Source organism: Diuraphis noxia, unplaced genomic scaffold (assembly GCF_037042655.1).
Source record: "Diuraphis noxia isolate RWA-SAM2 unplaced genomic scaffold, SU_Dnox_SAM2 contig0001, whole genome shotgun sequence".
NCBI classification, from domain to species: domain Eukaryota; kingdom Metazoa; phylum Arthropoda; class Insecta; order Hemiptera; family Aphididae; genus Diuraphis; species Diuraphis noxia.
Window position 1 is genome coordinate 60,888,219 of NW_028301711.1, and position 13,385 is coordinate 60,901,603.

The 13,385-nt window shown below is 28.5% G+C and overlaps 1 long non-coding RNA gene, 1 other non-coding gene and 1 pseudogene across 3 annotated transcripts; 1 reads left to right on the forward strand and 2 right to left on the reverse strand.

The window, feature by feature from the left end:
- The first annotated feature begins 4,616 nt into the window (after positions 1–4,616).
- On the forward strand, positions 4,617–4,717 carry LOC149061127 (U6 spliceosomal RNA). The gene has a single exon (XR_016190032.1). It is a non-coding gene; the product is annotated as a U6 spliceosomal RNA (small nuclear RNA).
- Positions 4,718–8,349: 3,632 nt separating this feature from the next.
- On the reverse strand, positions 8,350–9,533 carry LOC149061128 (uncharacterized). The gene is made up of 2 exons (XR_016189414.1): positions 9,087–9,533; positions 8,350–8,581 (listed from the first exon to the last, which is right to left on the reverse strand). It is a non-coding gene; the product is annotated as an uncharacterized LOC149061128 (long non-coding RNA).
- Positions 9,534–10,024: 491 nt separating this feature from the next.
- On the reverse strand, positions 10,025–12,202 carry LOC107167182 (uncharacterized; annotated as a pseudogene). Its single transcript, XR_016189413.1, has 6 exons — positions 11,581–12,202; positions 11,228–11,437; positions 10,791–11,137; positions 10,530–10,730; positions 10,261–10,457; positions 10,025–10,171 (listed from the first exon to the last, which is right to left on the reverse strand). The product of XR_016189413.1 is annotated as an uncharacterized LOC107167182 (transcript).
- Between the last annotated feature and the right edge of the window lie 1,183 nt (positions 12,203–13,385).

The window sequence follows — 13,385 nt, forward strand, 5'->3', positions numbered from 1 at the left end:
GTCCAGCACTTATTACTATAAAACTGGCACTAGCGATCGCGACTTCATCATCACTATTTGAAGCCATTTTAAGAAAAACATTTAATTTTAAAACATGCTTAACAGCTACACGTGCTCAAGTGTTTATGTATAAATTGTATAGACTATAATTTGAAGGTAACCTAAAATATAATTTTTGGGCGGGTATTCTATTGACGAATATCTATGAATTGTCGTGAATAGAAAAAACACGAATCGTGAATCATAAATAACGAATATCCACGAATAGTGTGTAGAGTGTTATTCGTAAATATCAAAAAATTACGAATTTCAACGAATAGTGAACCGCGAACAACGAATACGCGCATAGTGTGTAGCTACCTTAAAGGAATCTCGTGTAACGTTATAGATATATCCAAGTCCTTATTTGTGTTTTGTCCCGCTATAAGTGGTACATATGGTTCAATAAATATTTGTTTTCCATATTCGTTTACCAGTTCATTGATGCCAATTTCGCAATTTTGACATGTTTCAGGATCTTGTAAAAACATCGATGACAACGCATCATTTAGGAAATCTAAGTTTTCCGTTGGTAACTTAACCGAAATTGTCACGTTTTTTCTTATTTTAGTGAAAGAACAGTTAAGGCATTTCCTTTTAGTCACTAATGAAAAATAATTTGAAAATATATTTCGAATCATGAATTCAATTGTGCATGAACAGTCGAAGTTCCTAAGACCACTTGGATGTTCAGTCCAGGTTCGCAAAGTGTCAATATTTTACTTAAAATAACAACTCTTTTCCGATATGTTTGAGCATTAATTCCATCCCTTGAGGCACTTGAAACTAACTCAAACAAATCGTGTAATATTTCTTGATCGACATATGTAGAATATTGCGTACTGTCGACATAAGAAGAGCATATAATATGCACTAAACTATCAAATGCACAGGTATTGGTCAGAGTATAACTAAATCCATCAATTTTTACTGGCTGAAGATCTGAAATATTACCATTTTTCAAGATACCTAATATTACACTTTTTGTTTTGCTACGATCGTTGTAAAACAACACAGTTGGAACTTTTTCAAGGTAATTGCTTTTCTTATTACTCTTAGATTTTTTTCTGGTTTACCAACCGTCTTATTCATACAATGGTTTTCAATGCCTGTAATTAAGTCGTTTGGTACATTATTTAAATCATTAGTTACACAACATGAAACATTTTTGATTGTAATTGGTTTTCCGAGTCCTCTCCAATCTTCAAAAGAATCATTTTTTTCAATTTCTAAATTAAATTCGTTTTCATTATCATTAATTTTTTCAATTTCTAAATTGAATTTATTTATATTATCATTATTTTTTTCAATTTCTAAATTGAATTCATTTACATTATCATAATTGTTCTCAATGTTATGTACAAACCAATCATAAGTATTCATATTATTACCACTATTATCATTTTGTTCATTTTCAACTACTTCATCTTTTTTACTTTTCAAATGATAATTATTATTCTGAATTTCAGGTTTTGATGCGCCGAGTGTATTCCCGATTATGTTCATAGAACCAATGATTGAATTAACGTGGATTTTTAAAAATTGATCAATGCGTAAAGGAAAACTTTTATGTTTGAAAACGTTGGTTTTCAAATCATTGAACAAACTTTCTGAAGTTGAACTGGTTTCAGTTATGTTTCCATACTTAAATATAGGAACGATAAGAGCAGACCACGTCGGAATCAATTTACAGAAGTTTAATCATTTTTTCGCAATGCTCGGATTGAACTGCATGTTGTCATGATCCCCTTCATCATCATATTCTGCATCATTTTTAACATTTTCATAAATTAATTTGAATTGTAAAAATATTGAGGTGCTGGGAGTTTCTGAAATAACATCTGTATAATCTTCAGTTGGTTCCTTATCTTCATCTTCTCTTGAATTTAAAAATTCATCATTAAATTCTACTATGTGCGTAGCTATTCATTGTTTAAGATATATTTTGGATATTTCACATTTTGTGGGTTGTTTGCATGAGTTTGATCCATCAGTTTCATACAAACAAATAGTGAAAATATGCTTTAATAATAATTTGATATCTGTATAATCGGTACTGGCAATTATTAACCCAATTGATCGTAAATAGAAATTTTTTATTCTGTGAGTGGAATTTTTTATTTCTGGCCATGAACTTAACAGGTGCATGATGTGAATGAAATCATTTCTTATCATAACTGATGGAATTTCTACTCCAGGTTCATTCAAAATCAACGAAGAGCAAACACTTATATATTTTGTAAAATATGAGTATTGAGTAAATGCTTTCGTTACTGCTATCATTAAGGCCAAAGACTGGTCAGTTATTATTATTTTTGGGGAAGGAATTTTACTTCTCAACCATTCAGATAGCCAGTATGAAATTGTGTTATGATCATGTTTTTCAGACAACATGTGCCCTACTGCAAATTGACAATTAGTTTTTGGATCTCTTACACTAATTTGGTATAAAAATTTATTTGACGTTTGTCTTCCAGATATCAATGTTGGTCTTCTCACTACACCTCCTGTAGCATCGATTGATATTCTCGGGACGTCTGTGATTTTCGCGTAAAGATGATAAGAGTTAATTTCTGTGGAGGCCCAATAATGTACAAAGAATTTGTCATAAGATATATCTTTAATTATATTATTATATGGTGAAGCACCTTTTAATATCGACAGTGCGATAACTGGGTCAGAATTCATTTGTTCATCCTTCAATGCTTTATGCTTTAGAATTCGAAGAGCATTCGTAGATGGCAAATGACTTGGTGCTTTATCTCCATATTCCATTAAGCCCATTGCTTCGACACGCTGTACATAAGCAGCGGATTGATTTTCATTAATTAATTTTTTTTTTAATTGCTCCCGTTTGTTTCCAATTATTTTTCTTTTATTAGAACTTTTGGAATGTCTAAAACCACCTTGATAGGTACAATCTATAGTTACAATATCCATAGATAGTGGTTGATCATTGACTACTCCTTGGAAGTTACTTAAGCATACGGTGCATTTTCCATTTATTTTAAGGAAAATCTCACCATTTGGACACACTTTGGCATTCTTATAACTTATGCAACATGGAAGTTTAGTTAACGCGTAAAAATAGTTATGTATCATCGGAGACCATTCGTAAGGTTTCAGAGTTTGATATTCACGATTCATGCTTTTCCCATCTGACCTTTTATAGACTTGAGAGTTAACAGAATCATAAATTGACTCCCATTGATCTTTCGATAGTGCCATTTTAAAATGTAAATTTGATTCATTATTATCATTTTGTCCTGAGGATTCTTCAGAAATATCTGATTCACCAATATGCGACCCTTGTTGATAACTTTTTATGCATACATCGAGATTTGGTTTTAATTTCGTCAAAATATTGTGTCTATTTTCTTTAATGATTAAATATAAATACTTGGATGAAATATTAAAATTTAATTTATTAATAATATCCTTCCAGATCGCATCATTAGGGCTTCTCAATAACTTTGTTTCCTTATCAAATATATCGGATTTTGTCTCTGCCAGAACTTTAAAGATTTGATCGAAGTCAATTTTTGAGGTAGGTGGCATATTGAAACTAAGTCACCTGGGTTCAACAAATATATCTAGAATTTCACAATCTAATAAAAACATTTTCTGAAACATAAAAAAATATATAGAAATGAAATAGCCAGAAGGTTTTCGGCAACCACATGGTCAAATGTTTTATTTAAAAATAAAACCCCGGGGAAGTCACTCTGCTGTATAGTTGGCGTCGAGTGCCCTCGTCATTGTACATGATAAATAACGATTATGAGCGAAGACAGACAGTTAACCAATGTTATATTATTAAGTATATTTTATCAACCACAAATATTCCCCTCCACAAATAAATTTTTATCAATATTAATTTAAAAAAAAATTATAATTATCAAAAATTTCAAATGTCTATGAATAGTTCAACTTAAGTCGAACATTTTTGAAAATGGCATGGTGGATAGAATATACTTATATAAACATTCGGTGAAAATTTCATGAATCTATGGTCATTTGTTTTAAAGTTACACCAAAATCGATTTTGTCGAAAACTGATTGTGCGTAAAATTTCCCATTTTCCTCTTAATTTTTAGTTTGTTTATCTCGATTATTTAGAAAAGTATAAGAATTTTTTACTTTTGACCCCCCCCCAAAGTACCAACTAGATTCACTTTCTGATCGAACGAGGTATACTGAAGTCAAAAATCCATTATGGTAAAATGAATACATTCATCGCTCCGCTCAGAATCTAAAAACTGTCAAAATCGTACTTTTTGACATTTTTACGATACTTAAATTGAAATTGTATAAAACTTTAATACGGTTTATATTATATGGGCAGTAGCAACAAGGAAATATAAAATCGAAAATTAATATTCATCATTGCCCATTGGCAATATTATTATTTTCATAATATCGACATGTTGAATATTTGCTATTTATAAATTGTGCACGGCGGCGCCTATACATAACCGGTGTCAACCTATTGTGCGATACAGTTGCTCATGCGCTCAGTGTGATGGGAATATGATTACATTTAGACACCGTAATAGCTTATATGTTATAACAATTTAAATATTTCCTACATGATATAAATAAATAGTTATTACTTTATTAGCATGGCCCCTGCGCAAGGATCACACGTAAAATCGTGAATTTAGCGTTCCACATTTTTAGCAGAATTGGTGCCATGACTTAAAAATTGTAGATTGTAAATGTAAATGTAAAGCCACTAGGTGTCTCTAATGTGAGATTTCCTACCATGTCATCATTAGTTCTTAGTTTCTCATTAATTATTATTACTTAGAGCGCATTCAGACGAGAAACTTTGTGGTCGGCCACTAAAGAATCAGTGTCTGGCGGCTGACGGGGACAAGACACGCCGATTGGGTGGCGCGACACACACTCCGTGTCTGTGTATCGTGTGTACTCGTATATTTATAGCAATGTTATCTTAGTCGCGCGATTCTTTTCAGACACAAGTACTCGGCTACAGAGAGTCTCGTCTGAAAGCGCTCTTATTATACACTTGTATACATTATAATATTCTAAAATAAAGTCATACATTAAAAATAAATTAATAATAATATTGAATTTGTTATATTATTATGTTTTTGGCAAAAATGATTAGTATCTAAATTTAAACACCTATAAATAGCATAAATTATAAAAAAATGAATTACTAATATTTAGGTAAACATACATACCTATTATTAAAGTAAAATATATCTAGGCTGACAGACCATTTTCCCTCAGAATCATCCATACAGACCGAATTTTTCACGATTATTTTTAAAAGTACCGAGAAGTTTTTATCTTCGACCTTATAAACTACCCAAGCCCAACAAAAGATTTTTGTATACGTATTATTATATACGTTAGACATTAGTATTTGGATATAAAATGAATATAAAAAGATATTAAAAATATATCTGATGGATATATATGTGTTGATATACATAAGATATTTATATTTGGGTATAAGTTGAATATAAAAATATATCAATTTATATCTGATCAATATATAAGTGTTTTTATAAATTAAATAACTGTATTTGGTTATTAGTTTAATATTAAAATAATATTCATAGTATATCAATACTACATCTTTTCAATATATTTATGTGGATATAAATAAAATATTCTTATTCTGATATTTATCAGATAAATAAAGTTGGTTCATAAGACATTTATATAATATCTGGTGGATATATTAAGTTTTGTAAGGAAGTTTATAAGGCTATTCTGTGGATATTAACATAAAATTAAAAATATCTCATTGATATTTATTCAATATGTTTCTACAATGTGGGTTCCTACTAAAAAACACTCTCAAAGTTTCTTCTTGATGATAATAATAATAATAATAATAATATAATAATAATTCTTGTAAATAGGTTGGAAATTTAATACTATAGTTACTACAATAAATATTTATTTTTAATTAATAGAAATACTTACCACACAAAAAGACAATACAATGCTTAATATGAAAATGATACTTTAAAATCAAGTTGGGCCCTTTGTAGACACAACTGCAGGCTGCAATTAATTATTGAAAAATGAAAGTAATTATTAAATAAAAAAAATACTTAAACAATCTTATTAATTACTTACCGCCTTTAATTGTAGGTTAGGTTAGGTTAGAATACAATAATACAATTAAAATAAAAAAAATTTAACAGATTAACTAAAAATAGTTTAAATAGAATAGGAAAATCAATATAATATATTAAGGAACAACTATGCTGTACGGCAGTAAAGCTAGTAATGATTATAAAATAATCGAATATCGATTAAAATAATTTTAAGGACAAAAATTGAAAAAATAAGTGGGTAGAATATATTACTGCCAAATATATCAATATTATCAATTGTATATGATTAATTTAAAAATAACTGTTTTCTAAATAAATCAAAAGTTTAAAAATAGTATATAATATACTAATATGTAAACATAATATAATTTTGTCATCTACGTCTAACAATAGAAACTCCAGAAAGCTAATTAAAATAATAAAATATAAAATGTAATTTACGTCATTAATTTCACCTAATAACAAAAATAAACGTCATATTATCATGCTGATAGACGATGGTTATTAATTATTTTGTAAAACTTATAAATAACAAAATTAAATGTTATATAGTTGACTTTACAGTTATATATGTATATAATAAAAATAAAATGATTGTGTAAAATTTTGTAAAAATCATATTTAAGATATGTAAGTATTATGTTTGTTGATTCACGAATAAAATTTTGTTTTCGATTTCAGTCGTATTGTGAACCTGTGTAAAACAACTCATCATACATAAAAAATATTTGTGTTGTATTATAGGCACCAAATAGGCATTAAACATTTGATATTGCAATAAAATGTTTTACATTATAGTATCCTCTAAAATAAAATAATGATACTTAGATTTAAAATGTTATTTCATCAAAATTATTACAATTATGTAATACAATATTGTCATGAACAGTATTATTAGCTATACTATTATATAGCTTTTGCCATAACACTTACCACTATTAATTAGGCACAGATTAAAAGCCGTTGAGGTAAAAACGATTTTACTTGAGGTACAAATGATTGGACAATTGGTATAGATTTAAACTCGAAATTCAAAGGTGGGGGTGCCAGCGCTTCCGCAGCATTCCTAACCTTAAAAATTGGGAATAACTAGAAAACTGTTTATTTAAATAATGTTAAGTTCACTATAATCATTAAATAAATAGTATGTACTGTAGAATGTCGATGTTGCTAAACTGTTTTCTTTTATACACACAGGTCTATATGATATAAAATGTTACATTTTAAAATAATATAACCTGAAAGCTAGAACAACGAATGGAATATATTTCTAATTAATAACTATAATGAATTATTCCTCGGGATTATAAAAAACAACCAAGTATAAATAATGTAATAATAAAGTAAGTGTTTCCATAATTGTTAAACATAAAATACCACCAAGGATACTTCATCAGAATAATAAGTTTCCGAGTATTGAACTGTTATATCACTGCTAAAATATAGGAAAAAATATTCAATTCCTACATAAGAATGTATTTATTTTATTTTATGAGTTTAAACTACTTTTCAATTTGCAAAAATATTAAAGTTTTATTAAAGGTTTAAAGTATCACTAGGTTTATTTAGTATTCAGAATAAACGACGCCGGGGCGTAAAACAATTATAATATTTAAAAGAGACGAGTAACGGCGGTTCGACCGAGAGCACATGCGTCGTGCTCTACGGTATCGGCGAAACAGGACAATGCACACGAAGTGCAGCGGCAGGGGAACCGCTTCAAACACGAGAAAATATAATATAGGAATGAGAAAAACAGGAAAATAAAATTAAGGAATACATTTTGATTAGGAATATAAAAATCAGGAAAATAAAAAGCGGGAAAGAAATTGCACAGGAAAATAAAAATCAGGAAAATAAAAAGCGGAAAAGAAATATAAAAAAGTGGGAAAATAATAAATAGGAAAATTACAGTAATAAATAGTAATTACAAAATAATTAAAATTAATTTATACCATAAATCAAATTAGATTGTGTTTATAATATAAAGATTAGGATATAGTATATTAGAAAAACAGTATTTTGAAACATTAAAATATTGTTAATAATTATTAAAAATAAAAACAATTACCTATTGTAAGATAAAAAAAAAAAACAAAGTATCAGAAATTATAAAAATAGTTGTTTGTTCGTTAGTTACCAAACTCTTAAAGAACCTGTAAAATTCACATTACAGAGTGGACAACGTTCAGGGTTTAAATTAATTATACAATCTTGGCATAATATTTTGTGGCCACATGGTATTAGAGCGTGTGTTCTGTCTGCTACCTTACATACTATGCACAAATGATCTTGGTTCTCTAAAGATGGAAGAACAGCTGGAACTTGTACATAAGGAATATTTTCTATCTCCAATTAGCGATGCCTGGCAGCAAGTTCCAACATAGCAACCATATCTGGATCTGTTTCTTCATGAGTGAGATAATCATCCTCGTCATCCTCTGTAAAAAAAAAAATACTATTTTAAATACTTTAAAAAAAAAATATTTGAATATGTATTCTGAATAAAATATAAAAATATCCTTAACAAGACTAATTGTAAATAATAACATCAAGTACATTTATTTTTTGTATAACAATTTTGTTAATTTTATTATACCTGCCACCCTTTTTATAAATAATAAATAATTTAAACTAACAATTAGTCAGATTAGACTGTGTACCTACCTACCTTCTTTTAATTATATTTTATTAAAACAAAACTGCAAGTATATAAATATGATAAAAATTATAATTTTTTTTAATGATTATAATTATCAAGTACAGTAAGTTAGTAAGATTTATTTATGTTTTGTATGTTGGTATCAAAAAAAATAATACAATTTAATAGTTAGATTAAGTATTTCACATAGGTGGCCTCTCGTGAGATAGACTGACCCACAGTAATAAAAACCTGAGTACACCACTGGATATAATGATTAATGACAAAATATAATAAAGTATTACCATCTGGTAGAATTGAATCATCAGAATCAGTTACATCAAACAAGTGTCGCCTGTGTCTTAAGACAACTTCGCCATCAGGATCACTACTGTTCTCGTTTTCAACCTCCTGGATTATGTTTTGAGGTTCATTATGATCTATTAACATTACCCAGTGAAAAATATAAAGTGCAAATTGTTTTATATCTTGAACTTGCTACTTATAGAGAATATAATATTTTAATTATCCTACTTATAATTAGACTCAGATATAAATGCTCTAAACTATAAGCTAAACTGTTCTAAAAAACTTATGTACCTATTATGGCAATAATCAAATTATTATAATTACAAATAACCAAGCTAATTATTTGTTTTTAATATCTATATATCTATGTTATTGTTACCTTGTTCAATGTTTATATATGTTTATAATGTTTATATTATATTTATTATATTTTTATATTTTTTTTATTATTTTACATTATATTTATAATGTTTATATATCCCAATTGATTTCTTCTCTTAAGTAACGTTCAGCACAATGTGAACATTGAAGTAAAAATTCTTTCACATTTATAACACCAAGCTCCAATTGTGTAGTTGCTGTTTGAATGCGTACAGAATTTAACAAGTATTTCATTTTTACTGGACGTGATACTCGTTGACCTCTTCTCAACTGTTTAATGGTTACATGATTTTTCAAACTTAAGCGTTTCAAGTGATCTAAATTAAAATCGTAATTCAAAATAAGTAAATGATGTTTTATTTTAAATTTATGAATTGGGATTTTCTTTCTATAAAAGCTACATAAAAATAATTTTAATTTAATTTTGAAATATTAGACTATTGGAGGTGAAAAGGCTCAATAGGACAGACTGTATTGAATACCATACTAATAATAATAAAAGTTATACATAATACACGTTATGTAATAATATTGTTCAATAGTCTTACTACTCTTACTCACCTAAAAACGTCCACAAATTTGGGTGAAGACTTTGGAATTTTTCTTTTAGTCCACTGTGAAAAGACTCCACATTATTATTTATTCTTCTAGGAACACCATATACTGAAAATCTTCTGGTGTTCTTGTACGTAACCAATAGCTTCAAATATATACAATATTATACTCGTACATGCTTAATTTTTAAGTTAAAAAAAAACTATATTGATAAATGAGAAATATCATACTTACTTGGAAAAATATGTAAAAAAGGACACGAGATTTACATTATTATTCCTTGCATATCTACGAATTGTCTGGTAACCCTCATCAATTAAATTGGGAGGCAATAATGGTAATACAGAAGTCATTTTAATACAAATTTGCGCCTCTTGGTTATTTTTTACATAATTTGAAAACCCATTACTTTTAAGATTCTTGACAAGACACTAAAAAGTAGTCATCACAATATATAGTTAAAGCAAACACACACATATTTTATTTAAGTAAATAATATTTACCTGTACATAGTGGTGAAACCAACAAGCATGTTGAACACTTTCAGGATAAATTATGTTGAATGCATTTTTTAAGGCAATTTCATAATCGGTCATTATACATTCTGGTTGAATAGCCGGAAACATGGCCTTACATTTCCTCAGAACAAGAGTATAAGCTAGTTCAGTCTTTGACTCCATAAGTACATATATAACTGGAATACTCTAAAACATATTAAAAATATTAATTACTATCAAAATATTAAGTCAAACTTTTAAACGTACATGGTTTTGAATAATCAAGTGCATAACAAGTAGTTGCCGACACTTTGGTGCGACAGGTACTATTTTAAAAGTGGCATCCGCGTGCAGCTCAGATCCACCTTGTCCTACAACTTCCTGTATCAGTTCCAAACATCCAAATATAATTGATGTCTTTCCATTATCATCAATTGTATGGTCCTGATAAAAGGAATGACCACAACAAACATATCGATCTACATCCGATTCCAACATTTCTACGAGTGCATGCATTGTAGGTAGGTGGCAAAACTGCCACATTTTTCCTTCGAGCGTGGCGCATTGACATCTCAGCTACAGGCCAACAATATGGTTCTGCAGCTCTCACATGTCTATTAAGAAAAAAAATCGATCTAAGTATTATTTTTATAAAGTCATACATGTATTTTTATTTTTCACTTGTATAAAGTGATGGCTAATACCTTATAGATTCTTCATCATATATATCTCTGAGCCTCGTAGTTTCATTTACTGCTCTTTGAACCAGGATCAACCTAAACTTTTTTCTTAATTCTAAGAGTTCGTTTTCCAAATTATTTGGTTGATGTGAGTGAGCTGCATTATTCACTATAGTACCATCAGCCAAGCGTTTTGCTGAACCCTTACAAAACTTTTGACAGCATATCATATACCTAAAAACACAATGCCTAATTATTATTAACAGCTATATATAGCATTTATAAATGAAGGTACTATAATAAAATAATATGTAATAAATAGTAATAAAATTATATTAAGTGGTACAAAATACAAATATATAATAAATAAATCTTACCGATTGCCTTTTTTTTCTCCTCCGTTAAATTTATAAGTATAACCTTCATAGTTCATTTTGATGAATTTAATATTGTAGTCAATAAAATATACACGACAAGTTGACAAAAAAAATACGAGTTTATGTTTGGCAAATGGTAAATAAAACACGACAGCAGTAATCAGCTATAATAATGACTCGCACTCTAAACACTTAATTAGTTGTACTTCATAGTTTACCGTCCGTTGACGAAATGCGACGAAGATGACGGTGACATTGTTTACATACAATTGAAACGATCGGAATATTTTCTATTTTTAACCTGTCGAAAATAATAAATTAACACATTTTCGACACGGAACGGAAGATAAGCCGTGGCAATGCGGCATAATTGCACGTGTTAAAACTTATTGTTATAAATTTATAAAAGGCGGGTAAGTCGTGGATGTCGCTCTGCCGTACAGTAGGTTACAAGTGGGTTACTGTAATGGATGGAATTAAATTTGAATCCAATGATATTATATCATTGTATACGAAAAACGATTCTGAGCAGAGACGGTTTATCTGTCTAGGATATTATAGATTATTATTACTTATTAGTTATTATTAATACGGCAGTCAGTAAGTTGAACATTCCCGTAATTTTTACGTATTTAGTCAAAATTTGAACTTTAAATGCTTATAAATAAAAATTGTGACTATATATTTCTTTTATTTTTCAATTGCTATTGTAAAAATATATTATGAGCCTTGTATTAAATTTTGAAATCTTAGATATAAAAAGAAAAATTTTTATGAATTTCTAGCATAAAATAATTTACGAATTTTCGTGATTTTTACATAATATGTAAAATTCATTTAAAAATGTTGTATAAAAATAATTACAAAAATATTTTAAATATTTTCTTTTCTTTTTATTTTAATTACAGATTTATATTTTCTTTAGGTACATAAATTGTTTAACTTTGTAAAGCCCCCTCTCCCACTATAGCGACCTACTGTCTCAAGCAGTCTCAAGTGGCGCATTTGAAAGATTTGTGCCCCGGGGCAACATATTTTTGTCACCCCTAGTCATCCCATGCAATATTTTTCCTGCTAAAAACTTTCCTGTGTATTATCATTCCATTCAACACCTTTCCTGTATTTATTATTCCCTCAAATTATGTTCCGGTGTATTATTTTCCTGTGTTTTACAGCCCTTCGCGGCTGGGACAGACTGGTCGGCCGACCGATCAGTGCTGCCCGTGTATACAAATAAAAAGATCGCTAACAATATTAATTATAAAAAATGGCCTGATATCTTTAAATTGTTGTGGAGTTATATACATTAAAGACAAATCTCGATCTAATCTATTATAAACATGCTTATAATCCATCAACATATCATAAGCAATATTAAATATTTCTTTTTTAAAATCTAAATTCAATAGTTCTTCCGGATATCTAATACTATCAATATCAAGCCAAATATTTTTTAAATTACAATTATCAAACTGTATTGGATCTCTTAATTGATTATCTAGCTTATCTGTTTGGAAAGTGATGATAACAAATAAAGGATTATTAATATTTCTATACATATTTGTTATGTCTTTGGTTAGTGTTTTACCACTAATATTTCTTTCTTCAATACATTGCCATGATTTGAATATAAACATATATTCGTTTCTTTTAGACAGTAAAGTTAGTTCATTTATCAACTTAGTTTTATTCAAATCATCATAAGTCACAATTGGTATTCTAACCAATAACAATAATAAACAACTTCATCAATAACAATTTTTCCAACACCAGCTAGATCACCTTTTTCATTTTTATCTCTAAAT